Source organism: Macaca nemestrina, chromosome 12, assembly GCF_043159975.1.
Source record: "Macaca nemestrina isolate mMacNem1 chromosome 12, mMacNem.hap1, whole genome shotgun sequence".
NCBI lineage: Eukaryota > Metazoa > Chordata > Mammalia > Primates > Cercopithecidae > Macaca > Macaca nemestrina.
The window spans coordinates 87,666,132-87,679,415 of NC_092136.1; the positions used below are offsets into that span (position 1 = coordinate 87,666,132).

The window sequence follows — 13,284 nt, forward strand, 5'->3', positions numbered from 1 at the left end:
TCATTCTAATTTCACAGAATCTCTGGAGAAAAGTCTAGTACAGTGTAAATAACCCCTTGGAGTAAGGTAGTGGCCGTTTGTACTCCTGCATCAGTCATTGTTTTTTTTTTTTTTTTGCCAAGGTCCAAGGGAAGGACAGACAGTGAGATTAGCAGACTTCCTGAGTAACAAGGCTGCCAATGACCAAGGACAATTCTTTACAGAAGGGAGAAACTGTGGGTGGCAGACAACATTACTACTTCCAGCAAGCAGAGGGGTCAGGGCAGTGGGTAGCAAAGAGAATATGGGCAGGACATCAACAGCTTCTATTATACAATGTTCATCTTTGCAGTCTGTTCAGCTTTTTAAATATGTAGGTTTGTGTCTTTTGCCACCTTTGGGAAATATTTAGCCATTATTTCTTTGAGTATTTTTTAGCCTATTTTTTTTTAACTTTTTTATTGTGGCCAAGTTAGCCTAATATAGCTACCATTTTTTCCCTTTTCTTTTGAACCAAGCTAAATTTTAGGTGGAAAGATGGGTATAGGATTTGAATAACATAGTTTCAAAAATTCTTTTTAATTCTAACATTTTATAAGTTTGTAATTATAACAATATTATCTAAGTTTGTTCATGATAATTAATCATAATACTGACATGGATATTATTTCCCTTTTCTAAGCATTTGATTTACATTATGATACATAGTCAAGTAGTGAGACTTGATTATGCTTTTCAGAATTCATTAGATCTGCAGAAATTATATGCAGGTCTGCAATCACACTAAACCACCCTCAGTCATCTTGTTTACATTCCACTCTACCTAGAAATCAACTCTAGCTGTAATAAGCCTACTAGAAATTTAGCATCATATCTTCTGCAATTACTTTCCTTACCACTGTAGGCTAAAATAACTTTTCTCTTTACTCTAGAAAATGATAGTACTTAGCACATTACACAATGATGTCATTAATTTTGTATAGCTAAGGATGATCTCAGTGCCCAAGATTTTCTAGTAGTTAAATATTTTCTCACCTCAAACACATTCAGAGTTCCTTCTGACTTTTACAAGTCTTACCCCCATTAAACTCATTTAAATCTACTCAAAAATTGGAAAATAAAGACAAAATCTATTTATCTTCTCATTAGTTTCCCTTTTATTTCTGTCAGCTCTTGAAATAAACTGGTTTTGCCTTTTCATCTAATTTTTATTATTTTATCCAGGCTGAAAAGGAATCCATTTGTTCAAGCAACTAATGTCATCAACTTCTAATGAAAGGATGTACACTGTTTTAAATTGGCTGGAGATTGATATTCCTATTTAGAAAACTACTTACTATAGCATGACAACAAGATGTATGGAAAATAAAAGTCTAAATAGATTGCTTGGAACAAACAGACTTGGAAAAAAAGCAAAGGTTGTTGGCTCAGACTGCTGGGCAATACATGAGACCAATGTCTCAAACTCTGTGTTTCTCCAGCTGATAATAGATTTTCCCTGAAATGAACGGTTAATTTCCTGGTCAAATACATTGGGGGAAATGCTGTAGCAGTGTGATTTAAAACATAAATTAACCATTTAAAAATGTTCAGAAGTCCTACTGAAAAGAAATCCATTATTCCTAAACACTTATGCAAACATCTCTCAGTTCACTAATAATTTCAGATCAGCCAGGAAACTTTTGACTTGGACTATTATGCAGTTATTCCCAAGTATATATTTTCTCTTTTATTAGTCGTTTCTGTCAGCCAGTGTTTGGTTGCAGAGTACTGACTCTATATAGATAATTCTAGCAGAAAGAAATTTATAAATGTGTGCTAAATCACTAACAGAATTTGGGGCATAAATGAAATAACAGACTTTTAGGTAGAACTTCCAAAAAGCACTTGGAAATCCATATAACAGAACTGTGTCTCTAAGGGTTTTGCTCTTTCCATCATAATCAGGAATCTGACTGTTGAATTGAGAAGCTGCTGTTACAGAAAGTTTCATAACCTCTCTGTTTTGTTGTGACCCACACCAGCAAAATAGAGGTCTCACACCTGGCCTTTCTCTCTACTTAAAACAATTTAAATTCAGATTTCACTCTTGTGCATCTCATTGGTGAAACATAAACATCCAGAATCTCAGCTTCAAGGGAATCTGGATAATGTGATTTTCAGCTTTCCAGCCTCTACTTCACAGTATCCTATACACCATAATCATTTTCTTCCAACATATACTGTATTGCAAGATGCTAAGGTTTCTGATGATGCAATGGGATGAAATAATAATTCTAAAAATTCTGGCCAGAAATGATGGCTAACACCTCTAATCTTAGCACTTTGAGAGGCTGAGGCAGATGGATCACTTGAGCTGAAGAGTTCAAGACCAGCCTAAGCAAAAGGTAAAACCCTGTCTAAAAAATATGCAGAAAAAAATAGCTGAGTATAGTAGCATGCACCTGTAGTCCTAGCTACCGGAGGGCTGAGGTGATACGATGGTTTGTTCTGGGAGGTTGAGACTGAAGTGACCTGTGATTGTGCCACTGCATTGTAGCCTGTCCAGCCTGGGTGACAGAGCAAGACCCTTTCTCAAAAAAAAAAAAAAAAAAAAAAAGGAAAAAAAAATCTAAATAAAGCTAGTTTCATAAAGTTTCATGAAGCCAGAGATTTATTATATGTGCCTAGTTTAATGTTTGTAATAAAATAGGTACTCAAAAAACAGTGTCATTTCATGAATAAATGCATGAGGTTACAGGATCACCTTGCCAACCCTGTTGTTTTCCTGAAAATGAAACAGAACTCCAAAGAGGTGAAATGACCTGCTTACATTCTCCACAATGGAATCCATCCAAGGTCTGTTATCTTAAGTGTGTTCTCATTTTATTGTTCTGTATTCTCATATTGTAATGCAGTGTTTTGCCTTTTAAAAAAGATTACAAGGTGAAAGCAATATGTAATCGAAAGGAATAAAATTAAACAGAATTAACATATTAATGAGCAGTTAAAATATGCAGAATGCTATGCTAAGTACTGTAGGAAACATAAATAAAATATAAATTCTTATTCTTCTAAATCATCAGCAACATTAAATTCTAATAATGGAGTTTCTTTCTCTATACTACCATACAGAATGTTAGCTCAACATTACACATGTAATTCCTGTAGCCAGTTTTATTTGCATGCTCCTAAACTTGAAGCCCACTGGTTTGTGCTTGTGTTAAATAGCTTTCTTTATTATTTTAATGTTTAAAAATCTTTTGCTAATTTTACATGTACTAGTATTTTCTTCCTTAACATTATTCTCTGTAGTTATTGGCAAATGACATAAGGAAGGTTCTTACATTCATCTCTATTTAGCCTTATGTAACATGGAGAGATTTTCTGTAAAGTGTAATTCCATCCATTTAAGAAGATTTCTGTTAATACCTGTATTAGTCTCCCATAACAAAATATCATAGATGGGTGGCTTAAGCAACAAAAATTTATTTCTTACAGTTCTGTAGGGTGGGAAGGCCAAGATTAAGGTGCTGGCAAAGTAGGTTTCATTCTCTTGGCTTGTAGGTGATGACCATCTGGCTGTGTGCTCATATGACTTCTTTGTGTACATGAGGATGAAGAGAGAGAAAGGGAGAGATTTCTTTCTCTTTTTATGAGGGCACTAATCTAATCACAAAGACCTTACCCTCATAAACTAATCTAATCCTAATTACCTGCCAAAGGTTCCATCTCTAACTACCATCATATTGGGAATTAGAACTTCAACATTGTAATTGGGAGGTACAATTGAGTCCATAGCAATATCAACACAAAACAATATATATATAATATTGCATATTAGAAGAGTAGGACTGGGGTGCTGGTCTCAAAATTGTCAAAACAGAGGAAACTAGATAACATTCATAGGACTGAACAGTACCTGTGTTGCTATTGCTTAATGGTAGCACTAAGGTTTATAGTATGTATCTTTATCATGATTAATCTGTGAATAATGTTTTTGTAATTCATATACAATGTAAGAAATTTACAGCAGTATACTTTCATATAGTTTCTCTAATACTCTGTGGTACTGTTATAAATGATTATTATAATCTTCATAACAGCTACTAAAAAACTTAAAGTTGTAGCTAATGAACTAATAATGGAGATCATATGAATATCATATGATCTTATATGTAGAAAATCATAAAGACCACCAAAAAACTGTTAAAACCAATAAATGAATTCAGTAAAGTTGCAGAATTAACCTACAAAACTCAGTAACATTTTTAGGCAGTAACAATAAACTATCCGAAAAGAAAATTAGGAAAACTATCTCATTTATGATAGCATCAAAAATAATAAAATAATTAGGAATAAACTTAACCAAGGAAGTGAAAGACTTAACAGAGAAAACAACAAAGTATTAATGGAAGAGATTAAAGGTACAAACAAATGGGAACACATCCCATGTTTATGGATTGGAAGACTTAATATTGTTAAAATGCCCATTCTACCCAAAGCAATCTGTAGATTTCATGCTATTGCCATCAAAATCCTAATGGCATTTGGTAGGGAAATAGAAAAGACAATTCTAAAATTCATATGGAACCACAAAGACCCAGAGTAGCCAAACCACCCTGGAGCAGAAAGAATAAAGCTAGAGTTATCATACTTCCTGATTTCAAAATATATTACATAGCTACAGTAATTAAAACTCTACGGTACTGACATACAGACAGATATATAGACCAATTGAATAGAGTGTAGAGCCAAGAATTAAACCCACACATATGTGGTTAACAGATATTTGAAAGAGTACCAATAATACACAATGGAGAAAAGATAGTCTTTTTAATGAATTGTGTTGGGAAAACTGGGTGTCAACAAGCAAAAGAATGAAATAGGCTCCCTATCTTACACTATACACAAAAGTAAACTAAAAATGGAGTAAAGACTTAAATGTAAGACATGAAACTGTGTAACTCCTGAAAGAAAACATGGGGAGAAAGCTGCATGGCATTGGTCCTGACAATGATTCCTGGCTATGACACCAAAAGCACAAGAAATACAAGCAAAAATAGACACGTGGGACTATATGAAACAAAAAATTGTCTGCACAAGAAAAGAAACAATCAACAGAGTAAAAAGGAGACCTACAGAATGAGAGAAAATATTTGCAAGCCATGTATCTTATAAGGAGTTAGTATATAAAATATATAAGGAACTACTACAACTCAATAGCAAAAAAGTATGACTTAATTAAAATATGGTCAAAAACCTGAATAGATATTTTTCTCTGATAGAGGCATACAAATGGTCAGCAGTTATCTGAATAGATGCTCAGCATCACTAACAACCAAGGAAATACAAATCAAACTGAAATGAGATATCACCTCATACCACCAAACAAACAAAAGTTGAATTTTGGTGAGAATGTGTAATACTTGGAACCTTTTAACACTGTTGGTGAGAAAGTAAAATAATGCAGCTGCTATGGAACACAGTAGGGAGGTTCTTCAAAACATTGAAAATAAAACTACCATGTAATTTAGCAATCCCACTTCTGGGCATATACTCCAAAGAACTGAAATAAAGATCTCTAAGAAATATTTGTACTCCTGTATTTATTACATCATTCACAATAGCTAAGTTATGGAAGCAACTGAAATATCTATTGAAAGATGAATGGATATTAAAACATTTGTGATTTTTTTGCATACAATAGAATATTATTAAGTCTTAAAAAAGAAGAAAATTCTGCCATTTGCCACAACATGGATGACCTTGAAGGACATTATGCTAAGTGAAATAAGCTAGTCACAGAAAGATAAATACTACATGATTTCACTCATGTGAGGTACCTAAAATAGTCAAACTCAAAAACAGGTAATAGAATAGTGGTTACCAGGGAGCAGGGGGACAGGGAGTTGTGAACTTGCTGTTCAATTGATATAAGGTTTTTGTTATGCAAGATGAATTAGTTCTAGAGATCTGCACTATAGCATAATAGTTATAGTTAACAATACTCTATTATGCACTGAAAAATTGTTGAGGGTAAAGTTTATGTTAAGTGTTTTTATCACAAAAAGGAAACCCACAAACAAACAATAAAACAATGGGACATAGGAAACTTTTGGAAATGGTGGATATGTGCATTACGTTGATTGTGATGATGGTTTCATGAGCATATGTTATGTCAAAACTCATAAATTGTATACATTAAATACACGCATTTTATTGTATATCAATTATACCTCAATAATGCTGTCTAAAATAAACTAACAGAAGAACAAAGTAAACCCAAAGTAAGAAATGGAAACAAATAATAAAGACAAGAAAATAAATGAATAAAACTAAATTGGAAAATCAATAGAAAAAACTAGTGAAACCAACAACTGCTTCTTGTCAAAATTCAGCACATTTGGTAAATCTCTAACAGCTAGAGATAGCACATTTTACTAATGTCAGAAATGAAAGGGCAGGAGGAAGCATAACTATATATTGTTCTAAATTTAACAGAATATAAGAAAATATTTTGAACAGCTTTATGTCAAAAACTTCCACATAGATTAAGTGAACAATTCTTTAAAAGAACAAAGTAACAAAGTTCACCAGGAATAAATAAATAGCCTATATAGCCATGTATCTACTTTACTTGTTTGTTTGTTTTTTTTTTAATCTTAAAGGTATGTTGAATTTTGTCAGTTGTTATTTCTGCATTTAATGAAATTATCTTATGGCTTTTCTTATTTAGTCCAAATAGGTATAGAAATTACTGATTGATGATTTCAAATAATAAACGAAACTTGAATTCTTTCTTTTTTTTTTTTTTTCATTTTTGAGACAGAGTCTCACTCTGTCATTCAGGCTAGAGTGCAGTGGTGCCATCTGGGCTCACTGCAACCTCTGCTTCCTGGTTCTACTGCCTTAGCCTCCTGAGTAGCCAGGATTACAGGGATGCACCACCATGCCCAGCTAATTTTTGTGTTTTTAGTAGACATGGGGTTTCGTCATGTTGGCCAGGCTCATCTCGAACTCCTGACCTCAGGTGATTCACCGGCCTCAACCTCCCAAAGTGCTGGGATTATAGGCATGAGCCACTACACCGGGCCCCAAACCTTGAATTCTATAGTAATCCCTTATTTGTTCATGATATATTTTCCTTTCTTAAAATGTATTTTTGATTTGACTTGCTCATTTTTTTACATTATTAATATTAATCATTTTTGTTTTTTTAAGAGTATCTTGTTTTGCTACTAGACTAATGCTGGCCTCAAAAAATAAATGGGATGTGTTATCTGATATATTAATTTCAGAGTTTCAGGATAATTATGAAGAAAAACTCTAGCTCTTTGTAGTCAAATGATTAAGAAAACAAAGGGAAAGGGAAAATCTTGAAGCCAATCAAAGAGAAAAGAAACAACTTCTACCAGGAAACAAAGATATGAAATAGCAGACTTCGCTTCTGAAACTATGCCAGACAGAAGACAATAAAGTTGCTTATTTGACACATGAAAACCAAACACAGAAACAGCAACTCTCCACCTACAATGATGCCCTGTGAAAACATCTTGCAAATAAGAAAGCAATATGCTTCTCAGACGACAAAAACTGAGATAAATTATTGCCAGCCGATTTGCATGAAAAGAGATGTTACAGCAATATCTGGCAAACTGAGCATGATATCAGATGAACTTCTGAAGGAAAACACACAGACACACTCATGCACATGCATAGACACACACACGTTTGGACACAGTAATAATGTGGGTAAATATAACAGACTTTAGTTTTTTAAATGTCTTTAAAATGTAGTTGCCTTTAAAATATAATTTACAATGTGGGTGTATAGAACAGATTTAATATTTTAAAATTTCTTTAATATATAATTGAAATCTCTTTAAAATAAATTTGTCCTGCTGCTTAGGTTTCTCTGACGCTTCAGGAACTCTGGTTTATTATCTTTCATTATATTTGAAAAAGTCTTGACCTTTATCTCTTCAAATATTTCTTCTGCTTCGTTCGTTCTTCTCCACCTGAGATTCCAAGTATGTGTATATTAAATGATTTTGTTCTGTTTCACAACTCTTCCATGCTTCTGTTTGCTTTTTAGCTCTTTTTTTCCTCTTTGTGTTTTAATTATGTTCAAGGTTATTACTGTTTTCCGTTTCTCTGATTATTCTGCTGAAAAGTCTGTTGAAGTAATTCTTCATTTCTGATATTGTGATTTTATTTTCAGCATTTCCACTTGACTCTGTTTAAACTCTCTCCTTCCTTCTGAATTTCTCCCATCTTTTCATACATGGATTCACCTCTTCCACTACCCGATTCCTTCAGCATATTAGTCATTGTTATTTTAAGCTCCCTGTCCTACTGTCAACCTCTGAGGTGTCTCCATGTCTGCTTCTCTTCATTATTTTCTTTCTTGAATATATGTCCTTTTACCTGCTTTATGTGTTCCATAATGTTTAGATAAACGTCAGACATTGTTAGTAAAAGGAAGAAATTGAAACTAGATGAATAAAACTGAGACTAGGTGACTAAAATTTATGCCTGGAAGTTTTCAGTTTTTTCTTCTATCAGGCAATTTGAAGGGAAGGGTTGAGTAAATCTAGTCTGTCGCTGAGCTGGTTTTAGGCTTTTTGGTCGCTAGTTTCCTTCTCTGTACCACAGACTTCAAATTCCTTTAGTGCAAATCACCACTATCTTGTGCTTAATTCATGGCCCAGAGTACTAGAGGCTTTCTCTTAGAACTCCTGTTCCACTGTTGGCTTTCCGTAGGCCTGCACTCCTAAACCACATCGGTGGTTTCTCTCTGCGCCCTTGCCCATCCCTTAGTGATAGGCTGGTGATGTTTCTAACTGAGAGTAAGGCGGGAGCAGAGTTTTATTGGCTCTCCTTTTGCAACTTCAGAATTACATAGTCCCTGTTCACAGAAGCCTCAGCATTCCTTCCTATTCCCAAGTGGCAGTCAATCCCCACCTTACACTCATGCAGGGCCTAGAGCACAAAATGGGCTTCTCCAAGTGCTCCTCCTCCACCCACTCACCTAGCCAGGTCCAGCATCCCATTTCATTAATGCAGTTCTTTCAGGTCTCTGTCCCCGTCCCCGGTTTTTCTCATGAACACGCGATGGATGCACATGGAAAACAACTAGTCAGGCCAGTCGCAGTGGCTCACGCCTGTAATTCCAGCACTTTGGGAGGCTGAGGCAGGTGGATCACTTGAGGTCGGGAGTTCGAGACCAGCCTGACCAACATGGAAAAACTCATTCTCTACTAAAAATACAAAATTAGCCGGGCATGATGACACATGCCTCTAATCCCAGCTACTTGGGAGGCTGAGGCAGGAGAATCGCTTGAACCAGGGAAGTGGAAGTTGCAGTGGGCCCAGATCGCGCCATTGCACTCCAGCCCGGGCAACAAGAGCGAAACTCTGGTCACGCTGCCTGTGGGGTATCCCTGCTCTGCAAGGGGCAGTGAAACAAACAAACAAACAAACTAGTGAGAAAGAATGTGCTTCCCATGTATCTAGGACTCCCAGGATATTAAACTCACACTGATCTACATCTAGCTTTTAGAAATTTACTAAAATATCAGTTGTATTCTTCTAACTGCTTTTATAGTGATCATCTCTTTCTTCTGTGTGCTGCCAAATGTGACATATTTCACGTGTTCCATCTCTCATCAGGAACCCATCACTCCTTAGGATTCCATTTCCTTGATTGCTTTGTGATTGCTTTCTCTGATTGGCTCAAATATAATTACAATTTGTAGATTTTTTTCTACTTTTTCTCATTGCTTGAGTGAAAGTGATGTGATTTTTCAGCCCTTTATACCCTAATTGGCTTATCTTGAAATTTTTTTGAAGAATATAGGTCATTTAATTGTAGTTATCTCTCAATTTGGGTTTTTCATATGTCTCTGTGTGTCAACATGGCATATGGCATCTATAAATACATCACTTGTGATGTTAACTTTTATTCCTTGATTGCTACATTTCTGTACTGAAAATTTCAGTTTTTCCACTTCTTACATAATGTTGCCATGGGGAAATACTTTGTATATTTGTAAATATCCTATATTTCCTCAAACTTTTACCCACTAGCTTTAGCATGTATTGACACATTTTGCCTGAATCAATTATTATGATGGTTGACAACCTGTAATTTTCTAATTTCATATTTCCTTATCCATTTCCTTATCCACTGGGAGGAAAAACTTTCCATTGTTTAAATTTATATATTTATGTATTTTATTTATATCAGTGTGAACTTAAGAATTCTTTATTTGAGGGCCATAATCCTTTGCTATCATTATTTTAATGTTCTTTTTTTTTTTTTTTTTTTTTTAATTAAGACAGAGTTTCGCTCTTGTTGCCCAGGTTGGAGTGCAATGGCGTGATCTCGGCTCACTGCAACCTCCACTTTCTGGGTTGAAGTGATTATCCTGCCTCAGCCTCCCAAGTAGCTGGGATTACAGGTACCCACCACGATGCCCAGCTAATTTTGTATTTTTAGTAGAGATGAGGTTTCACCATGTTGGTCAGGCTGGTCTTACACTCGACCTCAGGTGATCCACCCGCCTCAGCCTCCCAAAGTGCTGGAATTACAAGCGTGAGCCACTGGGCCTGGCAATGTTCTAATTCTTCTAGGTTTGCCCAAGGAAACCACTAGAGCTGGCCCCTGTGTCCTATGACAAGCTCTATCATTCTTTAGACTCTTCATACTTTCTGTTACTAAAAGATGTTCTACATTCATCTTGTAGTTTCCCTGCTCCAGCCCTTGAGCCAGCCATTTCTCCGATGAGTGCCCATTTCATTTCGTGTAGAATGGTATTTAGAAATCAAGATATGGGCAGTCATTTTTATTTTTAAAATAATACCCATAAACTAGGAAATCATATGAAACAAGTTGATAAGAAGGAATTAACCTACATCTTTCCTGGAATATAAGAGATCCTCAATATAAGTTTATTGAATGAGTGAACAATATTTTAAAAGTAGATTTTAGTAGGTAGTCTGCATTTGACAATTTTATCTAACCCCACAGTTATTCTCCTCTCCCCGAATCTCTTACAAGAATAATTTTAATTCCTCTAAGTTTCAGGTTTAAGTCTGTCACTCAGTTATTTAAATATGCTATTATATTATCATTTGCACAAAATCTAAACTTCTTGACCTAACAGGACAGCTCAGACCCTAGTTCATATGTAACTATCTATGCTTCTATTAACTGTGTTCCAATGAGAATTTGCTAACAACCAAAAACATCTTACTCTATCCCTATTTCTTTTTTTTTTTTTTTTTTTTTTTTTTGAGGCGGAGTCTCGCTCTGTCGCCCAGGCTGGAGTGCAGTGGCGCGATCTCGGCTCACTGCAAGCTCCGCCTCCCGGGTTCCCGCCATTCTCCTGCCTCAGCCTCCCGAGTAGCTGGGACTACAGGCGCCGCCACCACGCCCGGCTAATTTTTTTGTATTTTTAGTGGAGACGAGGTTTCATTGTGTTAGCCAGGATGGTCTCGATCTCCTGACCTCGTGATCCGCCCGTCTCGGCCTCCCAAAGTGCTGGGATTACAGGCTTGAGCCACCACGCCCGGCCCCTATTTCTTTCTTATACAGTTCCATTTGTTGGAAATATATCTACCTTACAGAACAAATGTTACTCATCCATGAAGCTTTCTCTGATTTCCTCTAGCTTGGAATGATTTACACATTTTCAAACTCATAAAATGATGATTGATTAGTTTATTTATATTGGCTCAGCTCTCACACTTCTCATATAAAAAGCATACTAGATTTGTATTACCTTTGTAAATAACATTTGGATAGATTGACTACTTATGACTTTGCCAGGACAGAAGCATTATACTACTACTTAGAACCAGCTTGTCATCATTTTGAGAAAAAAGTTCATTATTTTAAAATGATGAAAGTATGCACTTGGCCGGGCGCGGTGGCTCATGCCTAATAATCTCAGCACTTTGGGAGGCCGAGGCGGATGGCTTACAAGGTCAAGAGTTCAAGACCAGCCGGGCCAAGACGGTAAACCCTGTATCTACTGAAAATACAAAACTTAGCTGAGTGTGGTGTGGCAGGCGCCTGTAATCCCAGCTACTCAGGAGGCTGAGGCAGAGAATTGCTTGAACCCAGGAGATGGAGGTTGCAGTGAGCCAAGATCGCTCTATTGCACTCCAGCCTAGGTGACAGTGTGAGACTCCGTCTCAAAAAAAAAAAAAAAAAAAAAAAAAACACAGAGAGAGAGAGAGAAAGTATGCACTTCATTATCAAAGAGTTTTAACATCCATAAAACATATTAAACATAATAAAGACATGATCATATATTGCTTAATTCTGTGATGCACAACTAACTAGAAAGATATGTTTATGTCAGTTTTACAAATGAAGCAACTGTAAAGATTTACATGGATTGCCAAGGTCAAGTTACTAACAAGTGGAGGATCCAATTCTAAAATCTAGACTAACTTCAAATCTTTTCTACCTTCTCCCATAACAGGAAAGCTCCCAAATATTTGTAATAAACAGACATGAAAAAATACAAAAACAAAAACAAAACTATTCATGCTTATTAAATGAGGTGTGGAAGGAGTAAATGATGACCGGATTCAAAAACCTGACCACTAATGCTTATCTAAATAAGGCATAGAGCTTGTTAGATGATCTTGCATTGAGGTTAATGCAACAAAGGAAACTTTACAGGCCAAAGTTCATCTAGGCCACATCAAAAGGCAGTTTTAAAACAATCAATGGGAATAAGCTTTGTAACTCAAACCTCACTTCCTATAGAAAGCCTTATCTAAAACTCCCACACTGGCTTATATGCCCTTTTATGGGCTCCATAGAACACTCTCTCTTTATCTTTATACTTGTACAAATATCATTGCATTATTTTTTCTCTTCTTTGTGTCTTTTCAGATAGAATATGAACTCCTTCTTTAGAGAGTTGACCATTTTTTAATTATTTTGCATGGTGCTGAACCCGCTGAGAGCTCATGATAAACAGGTAACAAATGAATGTCCTTGTGATCTGAAAAATCTTCATATGTATTTGTATTTAATCTGCCCAGTGATCAAAAAGTAACTATAGCTACAATATTTGTCATAATTTATCTAGCAAATCTTTTGTAAATATTTGTGTTTTCAAAATGTCAGGTGTTTTCTTCAGAAAGCATAATGAGTTTTTTGAATTGTCCCTTTCTATAAAATAATTAAAGTTATTACTAGGTAGGTTTAAACTATTATTAAATGATAGATATTATTATATACACTATTAAAGGAGATTGGCAAATTGGAGTAATCTCTGTTGCACTGAAGAATACTTGTAT

At 35.4% G+C, this 13,284-nt stretch overlaps 2 long non-coding RNA genes across 4 annotated transcripts in view; one reads left to right on the top strand and one right to left on the bottom strand.

The window, feature by feature from the left end:
• LOC105468891 (uncharacterized) overlaps window positions 1-3,600 on the bottom strand; it is a 36,538-nt gene extending 32,938 nt beyond the window's left edge. Inside the window, exon 1 of the long non-coding RNA XR_979705.2 lies at window positions 3,458-3,600. This is a non-coding gene — a long non-coding RNA (uncharacterized lncRNA). The remainder of the gene's footprint in view (window positions 1-3,457) is intronic.
• Window positions 1-13,284, top strand: part of LOC105468890 (uncharacterized) — a 49,927-nt gene that overhangs the window by 3,248 nt on the left and 33,395 nt on the right. For all 3 annotated transcript variants that reach the window (XR_979702.3, XR_011610975.1, XR_011610976.1), the window contains exon 2: window positions 12,875-12,962. This is a non-coding gene — a long non-coding RNA (uncharacterized lncRNA). The remainder of the gene's footprint in view (window positions 1-12,874; window positions 12,963-13,284) is intronic.